At 37.2% G+C, this 19356-nt stretch overlaps 1 long non-coding RNA gene across 1 annotated transcript; it reads right to left on the minus strand.

Moving 5' to 3' along the window:
- Positions 1-1386, minus strand: LOC119559439. Its single transcript, XR_005220774.1, has 3 exons — positions 1260-1386; positions 408-539; positions 1-279 (listed from the first exon to the last, which is right to left on the minus strand). It is a non-coding gene; the product is annotated as an uncharacterized LOC119559439 (long non-coding RNA).
- Positions 1387-19356: the final 17970 nt, after the last annotated feature.

A 19356-nucleotide genomic window follows, 5' to 3' on the forward strand; every position in this document is an offset into this window, starting at 1 on the left:
TAAACATATCATCCAAACAATTGTTCTGCATACATTTTTTTTTTTACCATGCTAACACGTTATCATTATTTTTGTTTTAAATACATTTGTACTTAACGTAACTCTTAGAATTTATATAATACATATGCATAGGGCAGCTAGTAAAGTTTGCAACATTCGTACGCCTGCATGTGCGTTCAAAACTTTCCGAGTCCAGTAGTGAGAAATTCTTTCGCTTGTTGGTTCCCTTAATGACGGCCGACAGTACAGACAATATAGAGTAAATGTAGTCCTTGGAATCTGTGAATAAGAATATGTTATTAGATTTTTGGTAATGGCATAATTTAGAAAAGGTCAAGCTTATTATAAGAAGATTAAATTTAACCTGCAAAAAGTTTAGTTTAAATTTATAAAAAATTATATATTACCGATTAATACAGTTTTTTGAGCTGTCTTTAATAGTTTATGACACTCTTTGTTTTGTATTTGCTCTTCATAAAACCAAAAAACCTTTTCCTTGCTTCTTTCTCAGGGTACAATATGTTGAAATCAATTTGTATCTATAAAGAAAAAGTTAAGTAGTTTTATATTAAGTTTCGAGTAGATTGTTTTATATATAGGGATTTAAATAAGACCAAAATATTTTGTTAATATAATTGGTTTTTATTTTTAAAAAATTAAAAATTAGATAAGTGTAACATCGGCCAATTACTGAAACACGTGTTTACCACTTTCCGAAGTATTCGTAAAAAAAACTTTTAACAAAATCGAAAATGCGAAAAATTATTTTTTGCGAATTCCGAATATAAACCGAATTCGCTCTTAAAAGAATGTTGGATCAGTAAATTAACTCAAAGAGAAAAATCACATGAAAGAACAAAAAAATATAATAAAGATGTAGGTGAAACGACTGCGACGCCACAGAGCAGAATGCAACGGCAGCAAAGCGTCTTTTTAGCGCCTTTTTAGTGTTTTCCTTCTCGTGCATTCTACTCCTTTTATTTAGTTTGCGCGGGTTTTCACTTAATTTCCTTCCATATTCTTCATTTCTTTCGCGTATTTTTTATCCACTTCACGTTTATTACACAACCGTATTTCTTTTTTTGTTTTAAATGTAATGCTCTTTTAAGCTTTAATTTCTTCAAATGTATTATCTAAATTATCACGAAATAATAACGCGCACAACAAAGAAGAAACTCATAATGGAAAAATGCGACAAAAAAAAACGTGGACATGAACATGCCTTAATATTAAGTAATTATTTTTTTTTTTTGACTCACCTTTTTGCTGTACTTTTCACTTTTTTACTTCACCTAAATGAACACTTGTCTCTAAAACTCTCAAACTCTCTCCCTAAAAACTCAAACTCTATTAATCACTTTTACATCCGATCAGGAGAACCGCTTGCTTCGAAGTGATCAAGGTATTCGCTACAAAGCGGAGTGTCAAAATATTTCGTGTATACATACATACATATGCATGTGTGCAAAAAGGACGGACAAATTCTGTCGTGTGCCGTTACTTTACAATAGAGGTCAAAGTAATGGGGAAGAAAATAAGAAAATATGTACAAATAAGTCCTTAAGTTTAATAACTTGTATATGTCAATTTAGTAATATTAATTTTATTTTTATATATTATATATTTATATATTATAAGACCATATCTTATTGTCAAAACATCGGTACACAAGAAATATTAATGTTCTTATGCACATACATATTTTCTTGACCACCAATGTACAAAAGCGAATGGAATAAGAAGACGCTCTTGCGTTTGCCGTTTTGCTTGTTCATATTTATCTCTAAATTGTCTGAATGTACCCTTCAGTTCTGCAGTAGGGACGCGGTGACATGGCTCAAGGCAAAAAGCTTTTTTTGTGCCTAAAACGCTGTGCCGCTGTTGACGTCAGCAGAGCAGTCGGAGCAGCCGTAGAAGACTGCCCACGAAAACGATCGTGCAACAAAGAGAGGCAGATATTCGGATATTTCCCTCTCTTTCTTGTCTTATAATCTGCCTGCACTCCGCGCTCGCAAAGACAAATTTCGGCCGGTCCGTTATTATACCCGTTACTCGTAGAGTAAAAGGGTATACTAGATTCGTCGGAAAGTATGTAACAGGCAGAAGGAAGCGTTTCCATAAAGTATATATATTCTTGATCAGGATCACTAGCCGAGTCGATCTATCCATGTCCGTCTGTCCGTCTGTCCGTCTGTCTGTCTGTCCGGATGAACGCTGAGATCTTTGAAACTATGAGAGCTAGGCTATTGAGATTTGGCGAGCAGATTCCTGAGCTTCTTACGTAGAGCAAGTTTGTTTCAGTAGAGTGCCACGCCCACTCTAACGCCCACAAACCGCCCAAAACTGTGGCTTCTACAATTTTGATGCTAGAGTAAAAATTTAAACTGAAATGAATTGTTCTCATCAATACCTATCGATTGACCCAAAAAAAAGTTTACCACGCCCACTTTAACGCCCACAAACCGCCCACAAACTTCAAAAAATCGTAAATATGAACGCGGATATCTCGGAAACTATCAAAGATAGAGTATTGGGATTTCAGATTTAGATTCCGTAGCCTTGTACGCAGCGCAAGTTTGTTATGCGAATATGCCACGCCCACTCTAACGCCCACAATCCGCCCAAGCCCTTGGCGCCCACAATTTTTATGCTAGATAAAAAATTTTAACTGAAATGTATTGGTCTCGTCAATACCTATCGATTGATCTAAAAAAAATGTTGCCAAGCCCACTCTAACGCCCTCAACGCTTAAATCTGTCTACCGCCAGTAGGTGGCGCATTTTAATCTCGCTTTGCTGCTTGCATATCTCCATTTCCCTTTGGTCCCTTTAGCTGAGTAACGGGTATCTGATAGTCGAGGTACTCGACTATAGCGTTTTTCCTTGTTTTTTTTTGCGTCTCTCCGTTATGTTCGGCTAGCGACTAATATTTCGGCGGAAAAATGTTCGTGGAGCAGCGACATGTGAATGCCCTAATATTTTAGGAGCCTTATTCTATATCGAAAATATACAACTGATATTGTTTTATAAAAGTAAATTATTTGATTATAGTAAAATTAAGTAATTTGGATTTACTTATAATGTTATGTTTACTTATTATACATTTTTATTACAATATATTTTTTTAGTGTAATTAAAGAAAATTAGTCCGTTAAAATTGATTTCAATATTTACAACATTAGTAGTATTAGTATTAACATTTTTAAAAAATTCGTATTGTATTTTTAACTTAAGAAAAACACATTATATAGTCGGATACATTTCGCTTTAGAAAGGGTATAGGAGCAGTGGCACGCGCCAACAGCGAAAAGAAAACAAAAGAAATCAAGTAAAGGGGTGAGAAGACTTGGTGCATTCTGTTTGAGTGATTGAAAGGGAAGCATGCATTTTAATTGTGCGCAGCAGAGTTACTTTAATAGTTTAGTTAATATTATAAAGTCAGGTAAGTGCTACATAAAGTTTAAGATGCTGTGCATTGATCTTAGTTTAAAGTACGTATATTTTGAAGGTATTCAATGGGTACCGATTTTCACAAGTGATTTACTTGGGACGTGTCCCTTGCAAGTGATTTCACAAGTGAAAACTCAAGGAAAAATTCTGATTTTCCCAAGTGATTCACTTGGGACGTGTCCCTTGCAAGTGATTTCACAAGTGAAACCTCAATGAAAAATTCTGATTTTCCCAAGTGATTCACTTGGGACGAGTCACCGGCACGTGACAGGCCATACGAAAAATGAGTATAAGGAACAAGTGAAATCCCGTAGGACTTCGAAAAATTTTCATTTGAATTTTCACTTGTGAAAATGCGGACATCCCATACAATTTTCTATATGGAGCGTCACTTGTTCTTCACTTGTGCACGAGGACATGTCCCAGGTGATTCCCAAGGTGATTCACAAGTGAAACTTTTTATTTGGAACTGAAGGGTATATAAGTATGCACATTGTGCCGTTGGTTTTAGTTTTTGGTTACGGCCCAGCGTTTACAATGCACGCACATTTTTTCTTTGGCTAAGCATGTTTTTGTACTTTTAATAGTTAAGCCTAGTACTAACATCGACGAAAACCGCGAGCTAACCATAGGAGTGAGCGAGAGGCAGACAGGCGGCTAAAGCTTTTCGTCGGGTCTGTTTTTCAGCGCGGTACTCAGATGAGCTAAAAAAATACCAGAAAAATACCAGATTTCGCGAGTGAATTTTCGATGAACGCCGTTAGCCGCGGCCCAAAGAATAAGAAATTTAATCTTAGGCGGTGTTCGTGCAGAAGCGGTGGGGAATTTAAAAATTATAAATGAAAGAAAAACACCCAAAACTGCTAAAGAAGGTCAGTGCAGATGAAAAAGGACGCCTAATCCAAGCTGTTGCCCATTGTTGTGGGACTTGACCGACAGGAAGCAATACCACAACAGGGGCAAATCCGCAGAATAGTTGCAGCGCTGGTGGAGATCCACTAGAGAATCCCAGTGGGAAGGAACATGGGACATCTCTCGATCTCAGACGAGCTCTCCATTGAGGACTCCTCCTTCACCAGCTACTTGGCAGCTGGTGATGGAGCGGAGATAGAGGATGCGCCGGCTTCTATAGGGAGGAGGAAATAAGGTCGCCCCCTAAGGGACAGCTGGAGGAGCCATTACCAGCCATTATTGGCCAGCTTGGAGCTGGACTACAGATGGCGCGGGAAAGATGGCGAAGCATCCGTGGGACGAGAAGGAAGCCTTAAGCTTCTAATTTACATAAATAAATACATTCGTTGAAAATTTTATTTATTTTTATTTTAGTTTCTTTGTGCACCAGCAGACTCTTCTTTTTTAAATTGCTCCAATTGATTTGTTTTCCGTTTGTCAACAAACCCAGCTGCTTGACAGTAAGACCATGCCACCTGCATGGCGGGTGAACTTTGAAAAGTTCGGTCACACTACAAAGAATAAGATTTTTCGACTAGTGAAACTCTTAGCCGATCTGAGTACTAGGCTTAAATTACAAAGCCAAATCTTATGATAATTGTCATGGAAATAGAAAGAGGCTGCCGATGGTTGGGCAACCGTAACCAAAACCCTATTCTTTAAATATTAAAGCTGTTCTTCTTTTGTAAATTATTCATAATTTAAATTATGTTGTGTATATGGGTCACAAATTAAAAACATATGTACATATATGTAATTTGATTTCTAATTTACTATTATTTGGTCAAATACAAATTGTAAGAACGTTCTATATTCAAAATAAAAGAGTTCATATTCCGAACAAATGGAAAAAGTATTTACTCGAAATATAAAAAACCATCAAATATACTATGAATTGAACTACTTTTTATAATAGTTAGTGGACTTAATATGAAGCTACCTAAGCTTTATGCTGACTCCTCTGCCTTTTCGGAAGACATTCTGGCCTTTACTGAGACTTGGCTGAAACCGGAGATATCAGACAATGAAGTTCTGTCCAAAAATTTTAGTACGTATAGAACTGATCGCTCTCCTCGTAGGGGGGGTGGGGTGCTGGTTGCCGTTACCTCTACTTTAACATCGGAAAGGATATACTTTCTTAATTCCAATGAAATAGAATTCGTTGGTGTTAAAGTTTCTTTGAAATCTGTTTCTATTTATGTAACTTGTTCTTATATTCCACCTGGATCCGACTTAACAATTTATAAGCAACATTTGTCTGCAATAAAAACTGTTTTATCTCATCTTTTCGAAAGGGATCTTTAGATTGTTTTGGGTGATTTCAATCTCCCTGACATTTCTTGGTCCCTTTCCACTGACTCACTTGTCTCTACCCCCTTATCTGACCATGAATTCGTTGACGGTCTGTTAGAATTATCATTACAGCAAGTTAGCTTTATACGTAATTCTCTAAACAGACAATTAGATCTTGTATTTGCTTTAGATCCGTCTGAAGTCACGGTATCTAGAATTGACCCACTAGTTATGCCAGAAGACCGGTATCATCCCACATTAGAACTTACAATTTGTCTTCCCTGCGTTGACACCCTCTCTCCTTCTCTTTCACCAACTAAAAGTAGATGCTTTCGTAAATGTGACTTTAGTAAACGCAATACCTTGATTTCACAATATAACTGGACAAATTTATATAATTGCTTGGATATTGAAAGTGCTACGGAACTATTTTATAGTGTCTTAAACTCTTTTTTCTGTGAATGTGTTCCTGATAGTTTTGATCCTAAGTTAGACAGGCCTCCTTGGTTTACCAATCAGTTGCAAAGACTTAGAAACCTAAAAGCAAACTTCTATAAAACGTACAAAAAGTCGGGTAGGCCATCCGATTTTTCAAGATATGTGGTGGCTCGTACTAATTTTATATGATGGACGTTGATGCACTACGAGCAGTACAAACAAGTGGCCCAACGACACCAAGCACGTGCTTGTTACGCGCGGGGCCCTTCTATAAATTTGGGCAAAAATGCGAGTTCGCGAGGAAGATACAAAAAAACAAATAGAGACGGGACACAAATGAAAATAAAAGAAGCAACTAAGAATGAAGCAAATGAGTTAAAATATTAGTTTTTAATACCGGGATAGAAGATGATGTGCAAATTAAATGGTAAAGATTGTTATAATTATTACATAGAACGCGAAAGGGCTCGTGCAGACAAAAATTTGATGTACATCGTGGAAAATTTAGGGGATAATAATTTCGTGTTAGTCTAGCAGGGACATTGAAAGTTAGGCGGTTTACAAGTTCTACAGAATCAATATCACCTCTAATAAGATTTTGCATAAAAATAGTACCAAGCATTGTTCTACGATTTACAAGTGTAGGTAAATTAAGCAATAGTAATCTACTCTGATAGGAAGGTAGCCTTACGTTTTGATCCCAGTTCAAACTACGAAGGGCAAAAAGAAGAAATTTTTTTTGTACCGACTCAATACGGTCAATGTGCACTTGATATTGTGGACTCCAAACCGAAGAACAATATTCCAAAATAGGGCGGACAAGGGAGGTAAATAATAATTTGGTTGTATAAGGGTCATCGAATTCTTTTGACCAACGCTTTATAAACCCAAGAACACTAATGGCCTTGTTGACAGTGGACATTATGTGGCAGTCAAATTTAAGTTTTGGGTCCAGAAGAACGCCTAAGTCATTAACGGAATATATACGGTCGAGTGACGTATTTTGAAGAGAGTAACTCACAAAAGTAGGAGTACCCCTATAAAAAGTCATAACGTTGCATTTAAGGCAGTTCAAATTTAAAAGGTTATACTCACACCATCCCTGAAAACAATCAATATCTGACTGTAAGTTGGACCCCGACGCTATATCGTTATATGATAAACAAAGCTTAACATCATCAGCATACATTAGTACACGAGAATGTTTTATGGTAGAGGGAAGATCGTTAATAAACAAAGTAAACAGCAAAGGACCCAAATGACTACCCTGAGGCACTCCAGATGTCACGTAGATCAATTTTGAAACAGCGTTCTTGAATATAACCCTCTGAGTCCTACCATTCAAATAACTTGAAATCCAAGTTAATAGCTTACATGGAAACCCAAGCTGATTTAATTTGAATAATAGAAGAGAATGGTTGACAGAGTCAAAGGCCTTACTAAAATCTGTATATATAACGTCAGTCTGCATTTTTTTCTTAAATCCATTTATTACAATAGATGACAATTCAAGAAGGTTGGTGGTGGTCGATCTTCGCTTAACAAAACCATGCTGACACGGTGATATTAGCGAGGAACATAAATGTTGCAAATGAGAAGTAATAATACGTTCAAATGCTTTAGGAATTGCCGACAATTTGGAAATACCTCTATAATTCTGGGCATCCGCCTTCGCACCCTTTTTGTGAAGTGGAATGATAAAAGAGTCCTTCCAGATAGTAGGAAAAACTGATGATGAAATAGACAAATTAAAAAGTTTAAGAATCGGTTTACATATGGTTGACGCACAAAACTTAAGCACACACCCGGGGAGTCCATCTGGACCGGGAGAATAAGTTGGCGTTGTTGTTGCTAAGTCTCTTATGAGAGAACTTTCCGTAATTTCAGGGGTAAAAATACAGTTTGCCCTATATAAGGGATTAGGGTAGTTAGAATTTGACCAAGCAACCGAACTATTAGTAGTTTGGAAAAACTCGGCAAATAAATCAGCAATTTCAGAATCCGTCGATGCCTCCATTGAGTTAAAACGTACAGATAAAGGCAATGCCGACGACTTACGCTTGGCATTAACAAAGTTATAAAACTGCTTCGGATCATTTGAAAATTCGAATTTACATCGACTTAAATACATAGAATAGCAATGACTATTGAGAACATTAAAGTCCGATCGAGCCACCACATATTTCGAAAAATCAGATGGCTTACCCGATTTTTTATACTTTTTATAGGTGTTTGTTTTAAGGTTTTTAAGTCTTTGAAGCGCATTGGTAAACCAAGGAGGCCTGTTTAGCTTTGAAGGAAGCCTATCAGGAACGCATTCATTAAAAAAAGTATTTAACACTATATAGAATAGTTCAGTGGCACTTTCAATATCCATACAATTGTACAAGTCTGTCCAATTATATTGAGAAATCATATCGTTAAGTTTTTTATAGTCACATTTTCGAAAACATCTCATTTTAGTTTGAGGAACTAAAGGAGAGAGGGTATCAACGCATGGGAGGCAGATTGTCAATTCCATTGTTGGATGATATCGGTCTTCAGGTACAACAAGAGCGTCAATTCTAGATACCGTGACTTCAGACGGGTCTGAAACAAACACGAGATCTAGTTGTCTATTTAATGAATTCCGTATAAAGCTTACTTGCTGTAACGATAATTCTAGAAGACCATCTACAAAATCATGGGCGGATAGAGGTATAGCGACAAGTGAGTCAGTAGGAGAAGACCAAGAGATATCAGGGAGATTAAAGTCACCCAAAACAATCAAAAGGTCTCTGTTAGAAAGAAGGGATAGAACAGATTTTATGGCAGACAGATGCTGCTCATAAATTATTAAATCAGAGCCAGGTGGAATATAGGAACATGTTACAAAAATAGATATGGATTGCAAGGAAACTTTCACACTAACAAATTCAATTTCGTTATGGGTATCAAAGTAAATTTTTTCAGATGTGAGGCTAGTGGTAACGGCAATCAGCACACCGCCTCCCCTACGTGAGGAGCGATCGGTCCTATAGGCATTAAAGTTATTAGACAGAACTTCAGAGTCAGATATCTCTGGTTTCAGCCAAGTTTCCGTAAAAGCCAAAATATCTGCAGTAAATGCAGAGGAGTCAGCATAAAGCTTGGGTAGCTTCATATTTAGTCCCCTAACATTTTGATAAGCCAAAAATAAACTTTTTAGTTTTTTGGCGCAGTGGAGGGTCTGTTATTTGTTCTCGGTTTATTGGGAACAAATTCTTTTATTACTAAATCATCATTAAGCCAAAAGCTTTCAGAAAGTAGTACCTTAAACACATCAGGCGGTGCAAATATTTTAAAAGAGGATATACTACGAGCGTATGAAAATCGAAATTGTTCAACTGAAATGTTCTCGGATGGGAATTTTTCACGTATAAATTCCAAAACATCCTCAGATGTAGTATCTGGGGTGAACCTAGAAACAAATAATTGCTTCCTATGAGGAACAACTGACAGTTTCTTACGTCCCCCAGCAGCAGATTGAACCACACTAAGCTGAGAGCCAGAATCGGTTCCTACTGTACCTATAGGTACGGTCGGCACCGTAGCCGGCACTGAAGATTTTTTTACCACCAGACTTCGAGAAACAGTGACTCCACCTGAATCAGCTGTATCCCTAGGCGCAGTTGGTTCGCTTACCCCAGTGTCGACAGAAACTGCTGCAGCTACCAAGTTCGGATTAGGGGAGGATACCGTGACCGTGTTAACTGCCGCTAAGCTGGCTTTTTTGCGTTTAGGCGACTCAGTTAGTAATTTTTTATTATTAAATTGGGCACAAACGGAATTGAACCCCTCATTGAGCTGTTTAAAAGCACCTGAGAGATTCAAAAGGCTGTCTCGAGTCTTCTTCATAAAGCCGCTAATCTCAACTACCATTTCCTTTCAGGATCCACATGACCACTTGAGACCAGAATTCAGATCAATGAAGTCTTTGACTCTGCCAGTAAATCCTGCGCATTTAACGTGCATCATCGATTCGCAGAGCCAGCAGAAAATAAAAGGGTCTTTAGTTGAAGCCGAAAGAGTACAATTTTTCTTACAGCAGACAAGAGCCATTTTAGGAGATGAAATAAAAATAAAATAAAATATGAAAAAAATATGAAAAATACCTTAAGTAAATTTGGCACTGGGATCAAATTCCAAAACCACAAAGGCACAAAACACGAAAAAAAATAAGAGCGCGAGATCGCGTTTTAGTTTAAATGTAAGAGAGCACGAGAGAATAAATCTTCTATCGACTGAGCGTTGCTTGTGGGGACACTGACAACTTTACGCACGAACAGTTACAATGTAAAGCAAGCAAGAGAGAGAGAGTAAGAGAAAAGCACTCCAAAAATCTACCAGAAAATCGGCAGGTTCCAAGAGAGTTTAAACTACAGTTGTAACATAGAGCGGGAGAGAGAGTGGAGATAAAAAGAGTTTTAGCAAGATTAGTGAGTGTAAAATTACACTAACAAAGCTAGGAGATTAAACAAATCTAATAGAAATGTTAAAATATCTATAACCACATACCCGTTTAATGGGGAATCAAGTCAAAAACACTAACACAACTATTAGGCTAAGCTTTGTTAAAAAAACAAACACAAGAAACTCGCAAAAAATCACCGAAAAGGACAAAAACTCAGAGCACAAAAGTAAACACATCTGTTCACAAGCGACGCTAAATCGATCTTTTTTGATGTACTTAACAGTCATTGCTATTCCATGTATTTGAACCGATGTAAATTTAAAAGGATCCAAGGCAGTTTTATACCTTTGTCAATGCTAAGCGAAAGTCTTCAGCCTTGCCATCATCTGTACGATTAAACTCTATTGAGGCATCTACGGATCCCGAAATTGCAGATTTATTTGCTGAATTCTTCCAATCTACTTATAGTTCTGTTTCTTGGTCTAATTCTAGCTACCCTAATCACTTAAACAGGGCAAATTGTATTTTTTCTCCTGTAATCACCGAAAGTTCTCTCTTAAGTGATTTAGAAACTATAACGCCAACCTATTCTCCGGGGCCAGATGGACTCCCTGGGTGTGTTCTTAAGTTTTGTGCCCGAACTATTTGTAAACCCATTCTTAAACTTTTTAATTTGTCTATCTCATCATCTGTTTTTCCTACTATCTGGAAAGATTCTTTTATTATTCCACTCCACAAAAAGGGTGCGAAGGTTAATGTTCAGAACTATAGAGGAATCTCCAAATTGTCTGCAATTCCTAAAATATTTGAACGCATTATTACCTCTCAGTTGCAACATATGTGCTCCTCTTTATTATCGCCGTGTCAACATGGTTTTGTTAAGCGAAGATCGACCACCACTAACCTGCTCGAATTGACATCTTTTGTATTAGATGGGTTTTACGAAAAATTGCAGACTGACGTTATATATACAGATTTTAGTAAAGCCTTTGACTCTGTAAACCACTCTCTTCTTTTATTCAAATTAGATCAGCTCGGGTTTCCGAATAATCTGTTAACTTGGATTTCAAGTTATTTGAATGGTAGATCTCAGAGGGTTTTATTCAAAAACGCTGTTTCCAAGATGATCAACGTGACATCTGGAGTGCCTCAGGGCAGTCATTTGGGCCCTTTGCTGTTTACTCTGTTTGTAAATGATCTTCCCTCTATAGTAACTCACTCTCGTGTACTAATGTATGCTGATGATGTTAAGCTTTGTTTTTCATATAATAATATTGAGTCTGGTTTCTGCTTGCATTAATAGATTCCAGGAATGGTGTCAGTACAACCTTTTGAATTTAAACTATCTTAAATGCAACGTTATGACTTTTTATAGGGGTACGCCAACGTTCATAAGTTACTCTCTTCAGACATGTCCCTGGACCGAATATACTCAGTAAACGATTTAGGTGTTCTCCTAGATCCTAAACTTAAATTTGACTACCACATAACCTCTACTGTAAATAAAGCTATGAGTGTTCTTGGGTTTATAAAGCGTTGGTCTAAGGAATTTGATGATCCATACACTACCAAATTATTATTTACCTCCCTTGTCCGTCCTAATTTGGAATACTGTTCTTCCGTTTGGAGTCCTCAGTATCAAGTGCACATTGACCGTATAGAGTCCGTACAGAAACAATTTCTTCTTTTTGCCTTACGTGGTTTGAACTGGGATCAAAACGTCAGGTTGCCTTCTTACTCGAGTAGATTGCTTTTAATTAATTTGCCTAGTCTAGTAAGCCGTAGAACTATGCTTGGTACTATTTTTATGAATAATCTTATCAGAGGCGATATTGATTCTGTAGATTTGGTAAGCCGCCTTACTTTCAATGTTCCTGTTAGACTAATGCGAAACTACTATCCTATAAACTTGCCACGATGTTCATCTAATTTTAGTCAGCATGAGCCTTTTCGCGTTCTTTGTAATAATTATAACAACCTATATCATTTAATTTGTTCCTCAACCTCTATCCCTGTATTAAAAACTAAAATCTTAGCTCATTTGCTTTAGTCTTGTTGATCTATGTTTTGTCCTGTCCTTGTTTGTTCTATGTACCTTCCTCGCGAACCGTATTTGCCCGAAATAAAAATGGGCCCGCGCGTAACAAGCACGTGCTTGGTGTCGTTTGGGCCACTTGTTTGTACTGCTCTTAGTGCATCAACGTTCAACAAATAAAAAAATAAAACCAATATGGCCACATTGGATTTGAATGTGACTAACTTGTTTTTAAATAAAAATCACTTTGAATTGAATACGTAAAATACGTAAGTAGTATTTGACATACGGCTTAAATATGTTTTTTATTTAAATGAAAGGTTTTAATATTTAACATGACTATGCATGGGAGTAAAAAAAATCAAATAAAAATATATTTGATTTCACTTCGCGTTTTTTCTTCCAGTGTATCTTTGATATTTTCCGAGATATCCACGTTCATATTTACGATTTTTTGAAGTTTGGGGGCGGATTGTGGGCGATAAAGTGGGCGTGGCAAACTTTTTTTGGGTCAATCAATAGGTATTGATGAGAACAATACATTTATGTTAAAATTTTTATTCTAGCATCAAAACTGTAGGAGCCACAGTTTTGTACGGTTTGTGGGCGTAAAAGGTAGTATATATGTCCGCACGAGCCGATTATAGTTTCGAATATCATTCTTATAATATTTCAGAATTTCTAATAAAATTTAAATCAAATCGGACGACTACATCATATATGTAGCTCCCATAGGAACTATCCGATAATTATTGTCAAAATAATACATAGACCATTATATTTCGTTTTAGGGAAAATACATACACGGTAGTAAATTTAAATAAAACATTATCTTAAAATTTGTATAATTAGTTTTTAGTTTTCTATAAATCGGAAAGTTCTGTACATACAGTGACGAATTTAAGTGTTGGCACACCTAGCATTTTGAAGCATTTTTGAGTGTGTGCTATGCTACCTCTATAAATGTGTCAAAAAAATTCAACAATGTTGTTCTTGATAAAGGGAATATTTAACAATCAAATTAATTTTGTTTCATTGAGTTATCTCTTAAAACTACATTTTTAAAATTAAAAACAAAAAATAATCAGATTTTGCTCAACAAAAGTCTGGAACATTTGTGTTTTTAATAACTATTTCGTTAAAACTAAACCGATTTGGTTGCTTTTGTTTGCCAAATCTGCTCCGTCGCTGTATCTTAAGTGGTATAATGCTAAACAATAATGCTTAAATTACTCATTATAAATCGAAAAACAATATTTTATTTTCAGGATCAGGGTCAGTTGTATACTAACATTTGTGAATGGTTGCCCTTAAGCCGTTTTTGTCGTTGGGAGCCTTTTATGGCGTTCTAAAGGACTCTAACCATGCTTAAATGCAAGGCGCACAGGGCGAAACAATGCTTCGAGTGGCCAGGGAGGCGTAAGGATCACATAAAAGGATAATGACAACCCTCAGATCAGGCCATGTCAAGTGCTAAGTACAAATTTTTCCAGCTAGAAAAAACTATTGATTTCTTAGGTTAAATTACCGAATCCTTTAGCCACTTGAAATGGTTATAATGTCTCATGAGAAGATTAAAAGGACCCAGAAGCCATTTCGGATACTTAGATACTGTTATTCGATCCATAAATGGTAATATTATTGACCTTTATTATCAGTTGGTTTGTTCTAGCTCCAAACAAGAAAAGAAGTTAACTTCGGCAAGCCGAAGTTAGTATACCCTTGCAGATATAATTATTAAATTTAAAAATACAAAAAATTATATTCCCAATATTATAAGATAATATGGTAAAAAACACCGAAGCTATAATTTGTTTCATATTATTTTCCCACCAATTTTCCGATCGTTCCTATGGCAGCTATATGATATAGTCGTCCGATTTTGATAAAATTTAATTTGAAATTTAAAACTAATTTAAAAATGGTATTTCCAAGCTTTGAAGGTTATATGTTACGAAACACCAATGATATAATTTTTTTAAATATTTTTTTCCGATTATTCCTATGGGAGCTATATACTTACATACTACCTGCAAAAGAAATAAGACTTTAGGAAAATTTTCAGCCCGATAGCTTTAAAACAGAGAGACTAGCTTGCGTAGAAACGGACGGACAGACGGACATGGTTAGATCAACTCGTATAGTGATGCTGATAAAGAATATATATACAGGGTTGCCCATATTCGACGGACCCATCTGACGACGCCATAACTTTTGACAGAGATGCCAGATCGCTTAATGACATACCGCGTTTGAAGCGTCAGTCCAAGCAGATTTTTACCATGGAACAATACACGCCACGCGAGCGCTCTGAAATAGTTGAAATTTACATTCAACAGAACAAGTCAATTGTGAAAACTCAACGTGCTTTTGAAAAATTAAAAAATGTGAAAAGTGCGCCTTCTAAGAACACCTTTAAGCGTTTATACGAAAAATTTACGACTGGTGAGGCTCTTTCTAATCCGAAGAGGCCAAATAAAAGTCGACCAAGGCGATCGGACGAGAATATCGCTGCCGTACGAGCCAGTGTTGAGATGTCCCCAAGAACATCCCAAAAACGCCGTTCTCAGCAGTTGGGCATGGCTAAGTCCACTTTACAACGGATTATTCGCGTTGATTTGCATTTGTTCCCGTACAAAATTCAATTGACGCAAAGATTGTTGCTTACGGACAAGCCTCGTCGATTGGAATGGGCCCAAAGAGTCATCGAAATGGCCGAAGATGACGATCAATTTTGGAACAAAATTATCATGTCCGATGAAGCCCATTTCACATTGAATGGGACCGTAAATAAGCAAAATTGCCGTATTTACGCCACTGAAAATCCTGAGAAGATTCAAGAAGTGCCTCTTCACGACGAAAAAGTCACAGTTTGGTGCGGCGTTAGTTCGAAAACGGTCATTGGGCCGTTTTTCTTCCAAAATGAAAATGGCCATGCTGTTACCATCAACCAGGAGCGTTATCGCGACATGATGACCAATTTTGTGATGCCAATTATTCGTCGAAAGCGTATGAGGCAGTTCTGGTTTCAACAAGACGGCGCTCCACCGCACACAAGTCGCATAACAATCGATTTTCTGAAGAAATTGTTTCCGGGCCGTTTGATGTCGAAAAGTGGTGATTTGGACTGGCCACCGCGTTCGCCCGATTTGACGCCGCCTGACTTCTTCTTGTGGGGATATTTGAAGTCAAAGGTTTACGTTAACAAGCCAAGGACCCTAGAAGAGCTCAAGGACAACATTCGTGAAGAAATAGCCGCTATTCCGGCCGAAATGTTGGCGAAAACGATGGAAAATGCTGCAAAAAGGGCACAATACGCCATCAACGCCAGAGGCGGCCATTTGAAAGATATCATATTCAAAAATTGATGTAAACAAGTCTACTTGGAACAAATTAAATGATTAAGATTGCCAGCCGCCAAATTTTTATTTTTTTCTTTGATTTTTTAAAAAAAACAAGGGAGAACGCTATAGTCGAGTACCTCGACTATCAGATACCCGTTACTCAGCTTAAGGGACCAAAGGGAAATGGAGATATGCAAGCAGCAAAGCGAGATTTAAATGCGCCACCTACCGGCGGAAGACAGATTTAAGCGTTGTGTGCGTTAGGGTAGGCGTGACAAATTCATTATTCAATAGAATAAGTTAGCCGCGCACTTTGCTCTCTCTGAGCGCCGGCAGTGCTTTTCTCTTTGCCGCTAAGTTCGGCCGGCAACTACCCTTCAGTTCCAAAAAAAAAGTTTCACTTGTGAATCACCTTGGGAATCACCTGGGACATGTCCTCGTGCACAAGTGAAGAACAAGTGACGCTCCATATAGAAAATTGTATGGGATGTCCGCATTTTCACAAGTGAAAATTCAAATGAAAATTTTTCGAAGTCCTACGGGATTTCACTTGTTCCTTATACTCATTTTTCGTATGGCCTGTCACGTGCCGGTGACTCGTCCCAAGTGAATCACTTGGGAAAATCAGAATTTTTCCTTGAGTTTTCACTTGTGAAATCACTTGCAAGGGACACGTCCCAAGTGAAACACTTGGGAAAATCAGAATTTTTCCTTGAGTTTTCACTTGTGAAATCACTTGCAAGGGACACGTCCCAAGTGAATCACTTGTGAAAATCAGAATTTTTCCTTGAGTTTTCAATAAAAAAAATATAGAATTTAATTCATTTCATTTTAATTCATTTTAATTATATGGTACTATTTAAATTTTCAAAAATTGTACAATTATTGTTTCTGTTTTTTTGCTTCGTAAGCTTATTTTTAACGTTAGACATCGCCGTTCTTAAACCTTTGTCCGGGTCCTCTGAATCCTTGGCCAACGCTCCTGAAAAAACATTTGTATGTTTAAAAAATGCGTTTTATTTGTTTAATTGTATATTTACCTTTTATAGCTTGTTGCAGAATTTTTATTGGCACAAAACATTTCGTCATCCACTTTCGGCTAACGGAACCCATTGAATACCTTCAAAATTTACGTACTTTAAACTAAGATCAATGCACAACATCTTAAACTTAATGTAGCACTTACCTGACTTTATTATATTAACTAAACGATTAAAGTAGCTCTGCTGCGCACCATTAAAATGGATGCTTCCCTTTCAATCACTCAAACAGAATGCACCAAGTCTTCTCACCCCTTTACTAGATTTCTTTTGTTTTCTCTTCGCTGTTGGCGCGTGCCACTGCACCTATACCCTTTCTAAAGTGAAATATATCCGACTATATAGTTTTTACTTCTTGAGTAAAAAATACATAACGATTTTTTTTTAAATGTTTTAAATACTTAAATCAATTTTAACGGACTAAATTTCTATAACTTAACTAAAAAATTATATTGTAATAAAAATGTATAATAAGTAAATATAACATTATAAGTAAATTCAATTTACTAAATTTTACTATAATCAAATAGTTTACTTTTATAAAACAATATTAGTTGTTTTTTTCGATACACAATAATGCTCCTAAAATATTAGGGCATTCACATGTGGCTTCTCCACGAAAATTTTTCCGCCGAAATATTAGTCGCTAGCCGAACATAACGGAGAGACGAAAAAAAAAATAACGGACCAGCCGAAATTTGTCTCTGCGAGCGCGGAGTCCAGGCAGATTATAAGACAAGAAAGAGAGGGAAATATCCGAATATCTGCCTCTCTTTGTTGCACGATCGTTTTCGTGGGCAGTCTTCTACGCTGCGCCGACTGCTCTGCTGACGTCAACAGCGGCACAGCGTTTTAGGCACAAAAAAAAAAACAAAAAAAGCTTTTTGCCTTGAGCCATGTCACCGCGTCCCTACTGCAGAACTGAAGGGTATTTACATACACACACATACACGCGTAAATTATTTCGCATTGTCTGGCTCTGACGTCATAGCTTTTTTTCTTGGGAGGTTTGTGGGCGTTAGAGTGGGCGTAGAAAATTTTTTTTTGGGTCAATCGATAGGTATGGACAAGACTAATACATTTCAGTTAAAATTTTCTATCTAACATCAAAACTGTAGGAGCCACAGTTTTGGGCGGTTTGTGGGCGTTAGAGTGGGCGTGGCAGTCTACTGAAACAAATTTGCGCTGCGTAAGAAGCTCAGGAATCTGCACGCCAAATCTCAATAGCCTAGCTCTCATAGTTTCCGAGATCTCAGCGTTCATCCGGACAGACGGACAGACGGACAGACGGACATGGCTAGATCGACTCGGCTAGTGATCCTGATCAAGAATATATATACTTTATGGGGTCGGAAACGCTTCCTTCTGCCTGTTACATACTTTCCGACGAATCTAGTATACCCTTTTACTCTACGAGTAACGGGTATAAACATGGGTCCGTCGAATATGGGCAACCCTGTACTTTATGGGGTCGGAAACGTCTCCTACACTGCGTTGCAAACTTCTGACTGAAATCATAATACCATCTGCAAGGGTATACAAATAAATGGAACGAGTCACAAGTAAAATTTGCCATGATATAGTCGTCCGATTTTGATAAAATTAAATTAGAAATTCAGATATAATTAAAAAATGTTATTTCCAAGCGTAGGAGGATGTTAAAAAACACCAAAGAAATAATTTTTGTAAATTTTGTTTTCCGATTATTCCCATGGGAGCTATAAGAAAAGTGTTTTGCGGTCCGGCTGGTTCCGACTTTTGTGAAAGTTTCAGCCTGATAGCTTTAAAACTTAATAGACTAGTTTGCGTAGAAACGGACGGACAGACGGACATGGCTAGATCGAGTCGTCTATTGATGCTGATCAAGAATGTATTTACTTTATGGGGTCGGAAACGTCTCCTTCACTGCGTTGTAGACTTCTGACTGAAATCATTATACCCTCTGCAAGGGTATTAAAACTTATACTTAGCACTTGACATGGCCTTTCGAAAGGCTACTGGGTAAATATCCTTGCCAAAGACTTTCTTATTATACCCTTGCAGAGGGTATATTGATTTCAGTCAGAAGTTTGCAACGCAGTGAAGGAGACGTTTCCGACCCCATAAAGTATATATATTCTTGATCAGCATGACTAGACGAGTCGATCTAGCCATGTCCGTCTGTCCGTCTGTCCGTCTGTCCGTCCGTTTCTACGCAAACTAGTCTCTCAGTTTTAAAGCTATCGGGCTGAAACTTTCCCAAAAGTCTTATATCTTTTGCAGGTAGTATATAAGTCGGAACCAGCCGGATCGGACAACTATATCTTATAGCTCCCATAGGAATAATCGGACAAAAAAATGAAAAAAAATTATATCTTTGGTGTTTTTTAGCATA

The sequence above is a fragment of the Drosophila subpulchrella genome, unplaced genomic scaffold, assembly GCF_014743375.2.
Source record: "Drosophila subpulchrella strain 33 F10 #4 breed RU33 unplaced genomic scaffold, RU_Dsub_v1.1 Primary Assembly Seq24, whole genome shotgun sequence".
Lineage (NCBI taxonomy): Eukaryota > Metazoa > Arthropoda > Insecta > Diptera > Drosophilidae > Drosophila > Drosophila subpulchrella.